Source organism: Mastigoproctus giganteus, chromosome 7, assembly GCF_048544385.1.
Source record: "Mastigoproctus giganteus isolate SK-2022 chromosome 7, ASM4854438v1, whole genome shotgun sequence".
NCBI classification, from domain to species: Eukaryota; Metazoa; Arthropoda; class Arachnida; order Uropygi; family Thelyphonidae; genus Mastigoproctus; species Mastigoproctus giganteus.
In genome coordinates this window covers 226505200-226519748 of record NC_143581.1, presented here as the reverse complement: position 1 = coordinate 226519748, position 14549 = coordinate 226505200, and positions in this window count along the sequence as shown.

The following is a 14549-nucleotide window of genomic DNA, read 5'->3' as shown; positions in this document are numbered from 1 at the left end:
ATCCTGTTGCAGTAGCACACTGCCATTACTGTCATTAACAACCCTGCCAACCTTTGTGTCATCTGCAAACTTCGACATTAAGCCTAATATACCTTCATCAATATCATTGATAAATATGCAAAACAACAGTGGACCCAACACAGAACCCTGTGGGACTCCACTAATAACATTAGTCCACGAAGAGCAGCACCCATTGATTACCACCCTCTGTCTTCTCCCACTTAACCATCCTTTTATCCATTGTAGCAACTTACCCTTAATACCATTCTGCTCCAATTTGTACAATAGTCTTCCATGCGCAACAGTGTCAAAAGCTTTCCTGAAATCCAAATATATGATATCAAAATTATTTTTTGCATCCAGTTCCTTTGTAACCACATCATAATATCCTATCAAATTTGTCAGACAAGACTTTCCCTTAACAAACCCATGCTGTGTCTGAATTATTGCTGCAGTCTTGTCTAGATGATCCTGCAATGCATCTTTAACCAGTGACTCCATTATTTTACCCGGAACAGAAGTTAAACTAACTGGTCTGTAATTACTCGTGTCACCCTTCGATCCCCCTTTGTGAATTGGGGATACATTTGCACATCTCCAGTCCGTGGGAACCTCCCCTGAGTCCAAGGACGCTCTCATAATTATGGCTAAGGGTTCGCTTAGTTGCTTTACCGCCTCCTTTAATATAACTGGATAGATCCCATCCACCCCAGGTGCCTTTCTTATGTTTAACTTGAACAATTTCTCCTCCACTTTGCTCTCAGTTGTTCCAAAATCATTAAGTATCCTGCTACAATTTGACAACCTTCTGCCATTTTCAAACCTTAATAATTCCTCACTTGTGAATGTAGATGCAAAATACTCATTCAGTTTGTTTGCTATCTGAGCAGGATCATCAACAGTCGAATCATCGATGTCAAGTGGACCAATCAGATTCATACCCTTCCTTTTAGAGTTTATATAAGTAAAGAAATCCTTGCTGTTTTTCTTAGCATCTTTTGTCAAGGATTTCTCGTAATCTGCCTTCCCCTGCCTAACCTCCTTTGTGACCTGATTACAGGCTAGGTTATATCTGCCATAGGCGTCTGAGTCGCTTGATAATTTATATGTATCCCATGCATTTTTCTTCTCTGTCACGAGACTCATTAGTTCATTTGATAACCATTTAGGTACTACCATTTAGTAGTAAGATGATTATCCCACTCGTAAAGATGACTATCCCACTTGTAACGATGACTATCCCCATATACAGGCATGGCCGAACTGGGAGATAACCTGGGACCCGAATCAACAAAGTGAGGGGTTTACATGTAATATCAAATTTAGAGACAAATGCAGTTCCCCCAGTCTACATTATTTTCACGAAGTGCTTACGTGTCATAATTAAAATTGTGACGATTACACTATGTCACAAAAAATGTGTGTTTATTTTTAACTGTTTATGTGTATGTGTTGAATCCTAAAGTGTCATCAATTTTATCTCTAATGTCAATATTTTTCTGGTAATTGAAGGTTTTTTTAGGCTTCACTACAAGGTTCAGTACCCATGGACCTTTGCAACTATGAGTGATAGGCAGGTGTAGCTCCTTCCACTTCTTCACAGTGATTGGCTTGTTAATCACCACGATTTTAGGTTAGAGTGAATGATGGTTAACACAGGAATACAATCACGTTTGCCGTTTTAGAGGTACTAGCACCTGTACGTCTTATCCCCACAATCATTCCACGTTCGAAATCAGAAAGGGTCAGCGTTGAGATCTTTCTGATTTCGAACGTGGAATGATCGTAAGTACAATTATTCCAAGTTGACACTTAAATACTAATCGGCACGTATGCGAACTGCATTCTTATATTAGCCGTTCTTGACTTTCAGTAGTCCTTCATCAAGCTCTATAACGGCTAATATAAGACAGAACAGTCCATATCTACAAAAAGGGGTGTTGCTAATGCAAATCCAACCCAATTGTATAAAAGCCGGCAGTATTTGTATAATAGTTTTTTTGTTTTTTGTTTTTTGCTGAAACGGCTACGAAACGAAGGTGTAAGTAATCTCCAGATTCGTTCTCCTGTGGTTTTAACTATTGTGTAGGTTCGAAACAGAGGAAACTGGAAGCTCATAGGCTGTATGTGGAAAATTTCCTCATCGTCAGTAGTTAAAGCCTTTGGTAGTGAGCGGTGTAGACTGCTAACTCAGTAGCATTCAGTTGACAGTCAAATAATTGCAAGTAAATTGCTTTACTTCCAGTGGAAATTGCAAATAAAGAAGCGGTAGGCTTTTGTTTATCTCTTTATATATCAAAAAAGTTTTCCTCCTAGTGATATTTATTCGAATCAATGGAAGAAGAGGACGGGGCAATTACGTCACTACAAATGCGCAGGTAAATAATTACATTGTTGGCTTCCATTGAAAGACAACTGCCATAACGTTCACCACCTCGTGCACGTTCTTCACTGTGTAATACATGCCCACGCCGGGCATCATTTGATGTTCCATTATAATGTCAGCTGATGAAGGGACCCGATATAGTTTGTATATTTGTAAATAGTTTAAATATTTGTATAGTTTGTAAATATTTTAGTCCTGCTTTTTCAGATCAACAATATCCCCCATATGGGGGATATTGTTGCAAAAGGATTCAAAAGGATTTTTCCTAAGTGACCTATGTAAACGCATGTAAATAATTACATAGTGATGTTTATTCCACCTTGAGAATGCTGCATGGTGGGGGGATGAGGTAGCCAGTGGGAGACGCGGGTAACGCAATGCAAGTGGGCAGGCCAATTACGTCACTACCAATGCACAGGTAAATAATTACATAGGTCTTTCCTGATTAGATGTTGATCAGTGCATTTTGACAGGTGTCTTTTATTTATAAAAGATTTGATTTACTCTGTCATGCCTCAACATTTTATGTAGAAAAGCGTGCACGGGGATTGGCGAGCAAAGCCCCCTAGTTTTTTATTAAAATAAAATTGCTATGTCTAGAAAAACTACTTTGCATTTAATTCAGCAACGATCAGCATTAATTTTATTAATTCATAGTTTCCAGATTTTGGCCAATGGTTCAAGGTATCTGAAATAAATTTTTAACAGCAAACAGCTTGTGTTATAGGGTCGGCAACTACTCAGTGTATTTGTTCCTCCATTATTTTATCTACAAAGTCAATAATTAATGCGGTATTTCCATTGTATAGGGCAACCAGAGAGATCTTTTCAAGTGGAGTCAAGTCACTTTTTGGTGTAGTAATGAAATGTAGGAAATTCCTATCGGTTTTGCTCCTTTACAGTTTAAAAGCATAACACTGGGTCCACACGTAAAATGTTACGAAAACGAAAATACCCAGCCTTGACTAATTTTATGCTCTGAACACGAAAATCACAATAAAATTTGTTGATTGGCTTTAGTTTTCGAATTACAATGGGGGTTTCATATTAGCGAGTTACTCTACATTATCAGCTATGGTTCTCAGCAAAACGCATGCAACACCGCAGTTTCAGTATCACTACGCTCTTATCACGTGATCGGCAACTTTCGCCTCGCTGTGCATCACGTGAAAGTTGTTGTCGACTCAAATGCAACTGCAACTGTGTTGCAGTAATCCTCGAATATGGTTATGTATCTGGATGATTTGTTCTCTGTGTGATTCCTACTTTTTTCGCAGTGTTTGTGTCGTGTAAGATTAGTATGCCCCGTAATTGTGTGAATAGTCTGGATGACTTCTGTTATATAGCATAAATTCAAATTGAGGAAACACAGATGTAGGATAGATGTGCGGAAATTTGCCTTTAACCAGCGGGTAGTTGGTTGGCGGAACAGACTTCCATCCCTTGTTGTGGAAGTTGATAGCCTAAATAAATTTAAGGCTCAGCTGGACAGGTATTTCGAACGAATGGAGGGGTGAAGTGGAAGTTTTTTTTTTTTTTTGGCTGATGCTGCATAAGCTTGCTTTCTTGCATCATGTGCCGCTACTAATGCTAATGCTAATACTAATGTTACGTATGTGGAAAAGTCACGTTAGCTTCAAGAAAGCGTCCCTTAACTCGAGCCATAAAAAAAGCCTACTTCTTGTATTTTGAGTTTTAATTATGCGACCACAACAAGAACTTGGCTCCAAATATATACTATGATCTTAGCCAATAGGCCAAGAAGCGGTCCACACATATAGCACTACCTCTTCATCAAAACTCAACGCATGGGTGAATCGAAAGGGGCGTTTTATGCCTTTCGCAGTGCCCATAATATGGAGGGAGCCAACAAATCACCTCACAGACTGTTACTTCTGTATCTTGCCTTCTATTAGAAAAGGGATGACAATGAAGAAAGAGTGGACTTTGACGTCCCCAAATATACCATCTGGAATTAGTTCCGTGCTTCACGGTGAAGTACTACCAAATCTTGAACCACCCGACCGTTTTTCTGTACACTGAGAAGATACTGATGCACATCAACTGATATACACGAAGAAGTACAACAGCCTTCTACGTCAAGGGAGCAACTATTTTTCCCAAACCTTTATCCTTCTGAACTCCATAAGATCACCGAAAGTGCGGTTAATGACCTCAAATTTTGCCCAAACCTTTATCCTTCTGAACTCCATAAGATCACAGAAAGTGCGGTTAATGACCTCATCAGGGATCTCGAACTGCCGAAGAATACGACAGAGCTGAACTCACTGTTTGTAAGGACGTTGATGGGCAAATGGCAGCAATTAGCATGAAGCACTTTCCCGAATAATGGAGACTATTTATAGACGCTTCTAGGGTTAGCCTTAAGGCTGTGTTATAACACAATGGAAGTATTCTGACTTCAATACATCTTGCATATCCCGTCCACAAAAAAGAACCGTACGCAAACATAGAGAACATGCTCTTAGGTTTACACTATCAGAAGTATTAGTGGCAGATATGTCATGATTTAGAGGTAATCACCATTTTATTAGGACTACAAAAGGGTTGCAGGAAGTACCGTTACTTTTTCTGCGAGTGGGATAATCGTACCAAGGATATGCATTACAAGAGGAGGAGTTGGCCTTAACGAAAATCACCAACTTCTGGAATGCAGAAAGTAGTATTTGAACCTCTAGTAGATCCAAATAAAGTTTGGCTTCCACCACTCTACAACAAACTGGGGCTCACGAAAAATTTCGTGAAGGCTTTAGCATTAGTAAAGGCACATGATGCAAGAAAGCAAGCTCATATAGCATCAGTCAAAAAAAAAAAAAAAAAACCTTCTTATTTCACCCATCCACTCGCTCCAAACGCTTGTCTAGTTCTGCCTTGAATCTGTTTAAGCTATCAACTTCTACAATGACAGATGAAAGTTTGTTCCACCAATCAACCACCTGCTCGCTGAAGACAAACTTCCGCACATCTGTCCTACAACTGCTTTTCCTCAATTTGAATTTATGTCCTCTCAGGCGATTATTTTGAGCAAGAAGAATCCCATTAGCATTGAACATGCTCAAACCATTCAAGGCTATATACCTCAATCAGATCACCTTGCAGGTGTCTAGTCTCCAGACACTGTAATTTGCTAAACTTAAGCCTTTCTTCCATTCTCTAATCTTGTTGTCCTTCTCTGTACTCGTTCCAGCAGCTCTACGTCCTTCTTAAACGAGGCCTCCAGACCTATATACAGTACTCAAGACATGAGGCCTCCAGACCTATATACAGTACTCCAGACATGAGGCCTCCAGACCTATATACAGTACCTGACCATTGCCTTATACAAGGGGATAATCACCTCCTTATCCCTGCTAGAAAAATTCCTGTATATCACTGACAAGACACCATGAGCTACTCTTGCAGACCGTCTGCACTGCTCAGAAAACTTCATATCTGCCTGCACAATTACCCCCAGGCCTTTTCCATTCTCTACAACTGTCAGTGTAGTACCACACAGTTGATACGTTACTGTGGGGTTACTGCTTCCCATATGCAGTTCTTTACATTTGTCAATGTTAAACTTCAGTTGCCACATATTAACCCATCTCCTGAACTTTTCTAGTTCCTGTTGCAGCAGCGTACTGTCATTAGTGTCATATACAACCCTGCCGACCTTCGTATCGTCAGCAAACTTGGATATTAAGTCTGATTTAATATCATTAATAAATACAGAAAACAACAATAGACGCAACATTGAACCTTGGGGGATTCCACTAATAACATTAGTCCCCGAAGAGCAGTGTCCATTGATTACCACTCTCTGTCTTCTCCCACTCAACCATCTCTTTATCCATAGCAGCAATTTACCTCCAATGCCACACTGCTCCAATTTGTGCAGCAGTCTTCCATGCGCAACAGTATAAAAAGCCGTTCTAAGATCCAAATATATGATATCAAAATTATTCTTTGCATCCAGATCCTTTGTGACTACATCATAGTATACAATCAAATTGGTCAGACAAGACTTTCCCCTTAACAAACCCATGCTGTGTCCGAGCTATAACTGAAGTTTTGTCTAGATGATCCTAGAGTGCTTCTTTAACCAGTGCTTCCATTAATATCTCTGGAATAGAAGTTAAACTAACAGGTCTGTAATTACTTTTGTCACCCTTTGATCCTCCTTTGTGAATTTGGGTTACAATTGCACATCTCCAGTCCATGGGTACCTCACCTGAGTCCAAGCCAGCTCTCATAATTATGACTAAAGGTTTGCTTTCTTCCTTTGCTGCCTCCTGTAATATAACTGGATAGATCGCATCCACCCTAGGTGCCTTGTTTATCTTCAACAATTTCTCATCCACTCTCCTCTCAGTTATTACCAAATCATCTAGCTCACTGCCAGAGTTTAATTCACCTCTGGCATTTCCCTCCTTGAATAACTCCTCATGTGTGAATATACACTGTGTTGCCACTTTATTAGGTACACCTACCTAACAACGCTACTATGTAAGTGTACCTACCTAGTGGTGTGTTGAGCCTCCTTTAGCCTTCAAAACAGCCTGAACTCGTCTAGGCATGGATTGAACAAGATGCTGAAAACGTTGTGCAGGAATGTAGTATCATGCAGACATGAGTGTGTCAAGCAGTTCGTTGAGATTCGACGGAGGTGTAGGCCTGCAGCAAACAGCCCTTTCCAGCTCGTCCCAAAGATGTTGAATAAGATTGAGATCTGCGGACTGAACGGGCCACTGCAGGAAAGAAAAGTCATTGTCATGTTCCTGGAACCATTCCATAGTGATTCGGGCTTTGTGCACCGGCGCATTATCGTGCTGGAAGTAACAATCTGACTGAGGATAAGCTCAACATGAACGGATGTACTTGGTCAGCAACGATGTTTAGGTATGATATGGCATTCAGACGTGAATCTATGGGTATCAATGGACCCAGCTTGTGGCAAGAAAACATTCCCCACACCATAACACTTCCCCCACCACCTTGCACAGTAGTCGTCAGACATGACGGGTCCATGGATTCACGTTGTTTTCGTCTTCCATCAACATGATGCACCAGGAACTTCGACTCATCAGACCAAGCAACTGTTTTCCAATCCTCGATAGTCCAGTGCTGGTGTTACTGTGCCCACAGGAGGCGTGCTATCTTGTTCTTCATTGATAACAAAGGTACGCGATGTGGCCGTCGGCTGTTGTAGCCCATTCGCGACAAAGTGCGGCTAGTGGTTTGTTGCGATATTTTGTTCTGCGCACCAAAGTTGTATTCTGATGTGATGTGCGACATTGTGGCCTGTCCGTTTGCTTGCACAATTCTAGCCATCCTCCTCTGACGAGGAATCCTAATCACCCGACTAACTTACTTACTTCAGGACCGGGAACACCATCTCCTGGACAGCTTCGATGAATATAGTGCGCTCGCCAAATTTTCACAAGACTTATTTGCAAGAAGGAGAACACAAATTGCAATCAATAATGCACGCCGTTAGCCCAGGGCTCCCTGCAAATGAGCATCTAAACTGAACCAGACTATGGTCGTTATGGTGGGACCTCACTCTCTCTCCTAGGATTGAACATCCATCGCAAATGATAGACGATCCGACACCATATATGCGGACTCCTACTAGACAATGATCTCTCTCTGGACGGGACTCTTTCTCCCATGTGCGACGCAATGACTGGACCACATGACCACAGCAACTCTGCTGCAGCACGTCGCCTGGCGTTCTGAACTGGGTACCTTTTCTCAGTTCACTTTTAAAACCCCATCCGTAGGCAGGGAAGGGGATGAGATGGGCCTCTGTCTCATCCCCTCCCCTGCCCCCCTTTTCTCCCTGGTGGGGCTTGCTCCACTGACAATCCTGGGATCGCTTTCTCTTTCGTTCCCATACTTCTACCTGTTCCCCCCAATCTTCAGTCTTCCCCCACTCTACCTTTACCGACTGTGAATGTCCCACTGCAAACTGCTAAACTTCAATGCGAAAAACTAACCTAACCTTCATTTAAAACCTATCTCGGCTTTACCTAAACCTCTAGTGTCTACCCCATTTTTTTTTTTTTTTTTTTTTACATAGCCACTGAAATCTCAGGAAATTAGGTAGCAGGGCCTGCCAGAGTAAATAATTGTAATACTGGTGTACCTGGTGTGCCTCCACGGGGCCAAGTGTGGGCAACGTTGGGCCTCAGTAGGGGTCCAGCGGCTAAATGACCAGATGAACAACGGTACACGACAGTACACAAGTACAATATCCATACACTTTTAAATCTCTGGCCTCAACAGTGTTCTGTTTCACACGACAATGTATACAACGCGGAGATGGGGGAAAACCCCTGGTGCCGTTTGACACGAATACACTTTACACTTTACTTTCTCGTCAACAAGCGATTTTCTTCGACAGAAGTGCCATTGAGTGGATGTTTTCTGTTCATTGCACATTTCTCGATACACCCTTGAAACTGTGAAACGTTCAGGAGTACTGCCGTTTCAGAGATACTTTGTCCAGCACGTCTTGCACCTACTACCATGGCACGTTCGAAGTCAGTTAGATCACTTCTTTTCCCCATTCTTGCTGCAGTTTTTGTACGCTTAACTGATACTAGAAAGGTTGTTCTGCTGAATTTATATCCACAAATGTGGTCATGTGACTTGCAACGTTGTAGGACAAACCATTTGTGACATGATGCATGACAACGATTTGTGTGCACAGCAGGGGGTGTACCTAATAAAGTGAAAGCACAGTGTAGATGCAGAATACTCATTTAGTTTATTAGATACATGAGCAAGATCATCAACAGTTGAACCATCGACATCAAGTGGACCAATCTGATTCATTCCCTTCTTCCTAGAGTTAACATAGGTAAAGAACTCTTTGCTGTTTTTCTTCGCATACTTTGCCAAAGAGTTCTCATAATCTGCCATTGCTTGCTTAAACGCCTTTGTGACTTGGTTACAGACCAGCTTATATCTATCATAGGCTTCTGTGTCACCTGTTAATTTATATGTATCCCATGCATTTTTCTTCTCTGTCACATTTGTAATTAGTTCATCTGACATCCATTTAGGCCTAAACCTTGAACAATATTTCTTAGTTGGTATGAAAAGGCTAGTAGCTTCCAAGATTAATTCTTTGAATACTTCCCATTTTGAATTTTCTGTTGGTAACATCATCAGTTGGTCCCACCGTATAGAATTTAAATACTGTCTCAGATCACCGTAGTCACCTTTATGAAAGCAAAAACCCTTCCCTTTACCCCTGATCGTAGTTACCTCTTTGAGTAAATCCCACTTCAGCACACTGTGATCACTGCCGCCTAGTGGTTCCCTTATCTGCAGATTCTTAATGCATGAAGAATCACTACTGATAATCAGATCAAGAGTATTACTCCCTCTAGTTGCCTCCCGAACATGCTGCTGTAGAAAACAATCATCCAATAAATCCACAAAAGCCTTGTAGTGTGTGAGTGACCAATCCACAAATTCCAGTCAATATCTGGAAATTAAAATCCCCCATTATAAGACAGTCTGATTTACTGGCCCACTCTATATCTCTGTACAGTTGTTTATTATACTCATCAGAGTCATTAGGCCTATAACACACTCCTGCTCTCAATTTTGCTTTCCCAGTGCCTATGTCACACCAAACTGACTCGTCACTGTACTGTCCTGCCATGTCGACTGGCTTCACTTCCTTGCATTTTATGTGTTTCTTAACTAATAGTATAAGCCCTCCTACCTTCCTGTTCTGTCTATCCTCTCTGTACACCCGTTGTACTCTCCAAATTCCATTTCTGCATTCCTTATATCTGTGTGACACCAGGTCTCTGATATCCCAACAATATCTGCCTTTGATGTTTTGAGCAATACCTCAAATCCATCAAATTTATTTTCCAAACTCCTAGCATTGGTGTACACGCAAGTACACATGCACCTATTCCTATTCTTAGTTACCCTAACATAACCCATTTACTTGTTCTGCAATAAGTCCCAGCAGTCTCTGAAACTCCCTGCACCTTGTGTTTGCAGGCTGCTGCTCATTCCAGTAGAATCACTTTCACCTCTGCCAGCGGCTACTGTTAATCTATTAGTCCGTGTGTCCCCCCAAACTAGCAGTTTTCCGACCCACCTAACACTGTCTCGATAGCGTCAGCAAATATTCCTTCACCCTTTCTATTTAAGTGTACCCCGTCCCTGTAAAAGCAGTCTCTCCTGTTAACAAGCACAGACCAGGCTGAGAAAAATTCTACCCCTTGAGCCTTGCACAATCTCTCCATGGCTGAATTTATCGACAACTTTGGAAGTGAACGATCTTGCATTCATATACTTGCAAGAGAAATTCCCAAGACAGTACAGATAAGATTAAGGCAGGCATTTTCATTGGTCCACAAATAAGGACCAGTGAAAACCCCCGAACCGCAACAGTTCGATGTGCCCTTAGTGATAGCAAGAAATCAGCGTGGAAAGCCTAATGAAATGTTTTGACTTATTTTATAGGAAATGTTAAAGCCGCCAAACGCATGCAACTTTAAGGAAGATCTCATTAGTTTTTACGAAAAGCTGGGGTGCAACATGTCATTGAAGATGCATTTCTTGCACTCACACCTGGATTTCTTCCCGCGAAACTGTGGTGCCGTCAGCGACGAACATGATGAGCGCTTCCATCAAGACATCGCAGAGGTGGAACAAAGATACAAATGCAAATTGAGTGCTGCCATGTTAGCCGATTATTATTGGATGGTGAAAAGGGATACTCCCGGAAGCTGAATACAAGGGAAAGGCGTAAAGGTCCCATGTTTGATCGAGGTATGTTCGTAGTTACATCTTAGTGCCGTATAAATAAAGGAATACAGTACTTTGTATAAATACAGGGTCATCGAAAAAGCAATCCGTGATTTCTCTTTCAATTATCTTCGGAAATATTTGATTCGATTGCTGTGATTGTAGCTGCAAACAGTGTGGTAACTCACTAAGTTTTACCGGCGTCGGTATTGACGTTTCACTGTTATGGCAGATTTAAATTCAGCGTACTATAACACACACACACACACACACACACACACTGCGCTTTCTGTTGCACGGTGGCCATCTTACTGACACTGACTGAGGTGGTGCGCGTAGGAGTCATTCTGCGCACACTTATGGCGCAGCCGAGGTCATTGTTGAGGTGTCAAATAAAATTGAGTGAGTTACCACACTGTTTGCTGCTACGATCACAACAATCGATCAAATATTTCCGAAGATAATTTAAAGGGAAATCACGGACTACTTTTTTCGAAAACAAGAGCCAATCTGCCATTTTAAGCACTATTTCCGTGTTTAGCACCTCAAAATCTATAAAGTAAACTTTCATGCCCATAACAAGATTTCACCCAAAATTTGTTGTTCAGTGTTCTACCAACTGTGCTACCCACCACGAGAGCGCGTTCAGATGTGCTCATTGGATCTCAGTTGGAACATTATCATATCATTATTAGGCAAATGCAGATTGTGATTGTGCAGATTGATAGCGTGTTCAGATGTGCCTATTGGACTTCAGTTGAAAAATTACCGTATCATTATTAGAGTAGGTGCAGATTGTGATTATGAATCCAATTGCGAAGTTAAGAGGGCATTGATTTCAAGATTAAAGACAGGGGTCTTAAAGTGAGATCGGTTCAAAAAAAATCAAGAACTGACAAATTCTTGTTCAAGGTAATAGTGTCTAAGATGTCGAACCGTTGGAAGCTAGCGACATTTAAGTACTGGATTGGTTGTGGAGAGACTTGTAGGTCTGCGGCCAAAACTTATTATTTGTAATGTTGATGTGGATGTTGAAAAAGAGGAGCTGATGAATGGTCTCTGTAGCCTAAACTTGGCGGAGACAGGGATATCAAAAACTATATGAAAAAATGAATTTTATAATAATTCTTATATCCGATTTTCAAGAGAAAACTGATGGGAAATGGGTAGGAACTGGATCATACAGTTGTTTGTGCGATAGCAGTGTCTTCCCCTCTGTGGGAAAGGTTTGTTTGTTTGTTATTTGGTTTTTAGGAGCATTAGCAACTAAGGCCATATTGCTCCGGAATATGTGGTGGTCATTCCCTGACCTTTCCGTATCCTCCGTATTTGGTGATGACGGGCTCGAACCCCGGTCTAATCAAGAAGCGTGTGCTACGCACTGCTGCTCCTTCCCACCTGGCTACGGAGGCGCCTGTGTGGGAAAGGACCTCGTTCGAAACCCGTCAGTCATGTAAGGAACTTTTATTGGCTTTGGCTTTTGTCATTCCGTAGCTGAATTAGTCGGTCTCAGATGTGGAGAGCAATGTCTCCCCCCCACCCCCCCGAAACCCGAGTTTTTCGTCCAACAAAACAGTCAAATCGACCAGAGAACTCATGCAATTTATGGACATATTACACATGGCCAGATAAAGCTCTTTCTTTAATATGACAGTTTTTGGATCATAGAGGTTTCATTTAAAATTTGTTCATACCTTGAAAAAGGTGGACTGGGTTTTTATTGGCTGGTGGAGTTATCGATTTAGGCGATATTACCTAGTCACTAGATATTATTTGTGTCTAAAATTCGGTCATACTACGGAGCATTTTTCCAAAAACAGTTTACTTATATGTACATGTGGTCATTTGTATTTGCCGAGCGAAGCCAAAAATGATAAGCTTGATGTGGTAATTGCTTGAGGAATAACTGTCTCAATTTGAAATATCTTCAGCCGCATCACACCGCAGACTAAAAATCAGTCTAATATGAACTGGGTGTTATATCAGATTTCAGTTTGATGGATCAATCCTAAGTATAAAATAGACAGCTACTTATGTGTGTCGTTTATTTTATGAAAGACCATTTTGAACCTTGCAGTGTATAACTAATGGATTATTTTTCTCTTCATTTTTGGAGTGGAGAAGGCTGTTGTTCAGTACCCAGCTATCCTACTTCTGTGTTTTTACCTGCTTTTTCTTATTTTTGATAACCTACCTTAGGACTGGAGAGTCCTATGGTAGAGTCCTGTTTTTGGCACGAACTGTTCGATTGTTGATGGTATGACATTGCTTTGCTAGGACCGTAACCGGTGGTCGACAGTTCTGTGTGGACCTATGGGCTATACAGTAAATCACACAATACGAACAGCACAATAAAACACAACGTTACGATACCAACTCTACTCCACACTGATTGGCTTTACCACGTACGGTTCCTTATATCTACACGAAAGAGTTGTCTGATTGGTTGGAACCATATAAATTTTAAAACAAGTTAGCTAATGTACGCAGTGCGTCAGTAGTGTCCTTAAAAAGGATTAAAGTTCCTGTGAAGTTTCACCTTTGTAGGGCTATTATTTCTAGGTAAGGGTACGAACTTTTGATACCCGCTCGTATTTATCTATATGCGAACGCTCCTAACAATGTATATATATCCATCATTACGAATAATGCGGGTCTGTTATAATAAGAAACTTTATATTGATATGACCGTAGCCCGATGATTAGCATGCAAGTACAAGGTAGACACGCTGCTTGTTTGAATCACGTGATACCAAAAAAGTACAGTAATATTATGTTTTCTGTCTTTTATGCTCCTCTCACCCAGTGTGACCCTCCTAGACTAGAAATAAAATTTATTTTAACGCCTGCCGCTGTTTGCCATGCTTGTGCTCACAGAATATTCAGTGTCCAACCAATAAATTTCGTAGCATATGTTACCTTTATAAAGATAAACGATTTCAAATAAATATTTATATGAATCTCTGAGCAGCATATGGGATATATTTTTTTTGGGTGATAGTCGAAAATTCCTCCCGTTCAAAAGAACTCAAATAAATTTTAATTTATAGTTTCTTGTTTTACGGGTGTACAGAGCCAGTCGTAGAATTTCAGGTCGCCCGAGTGCGAATATTAATGTTGGTGTGGAGGGGGAGGGAATAGGACAAAAAAAAAAAAAAAACAACAAAAAACTGTCATATTAAGGCCACCCGAGGTTTACTTCATCTATCCGTATGTATTATTACTTATGTTCTTTGGTTGGTTTTGGGGGATGGGGGATTTAACAGCGAGATCTCTTTGCCTGGATTGAGCGGCGTCCTTTGTTGGGATTTGAGATTCTTTCAGTGCTTAACCCCTAGTATAATTCACACGCTACACTCCTTCGCCTATTAAGGACCGG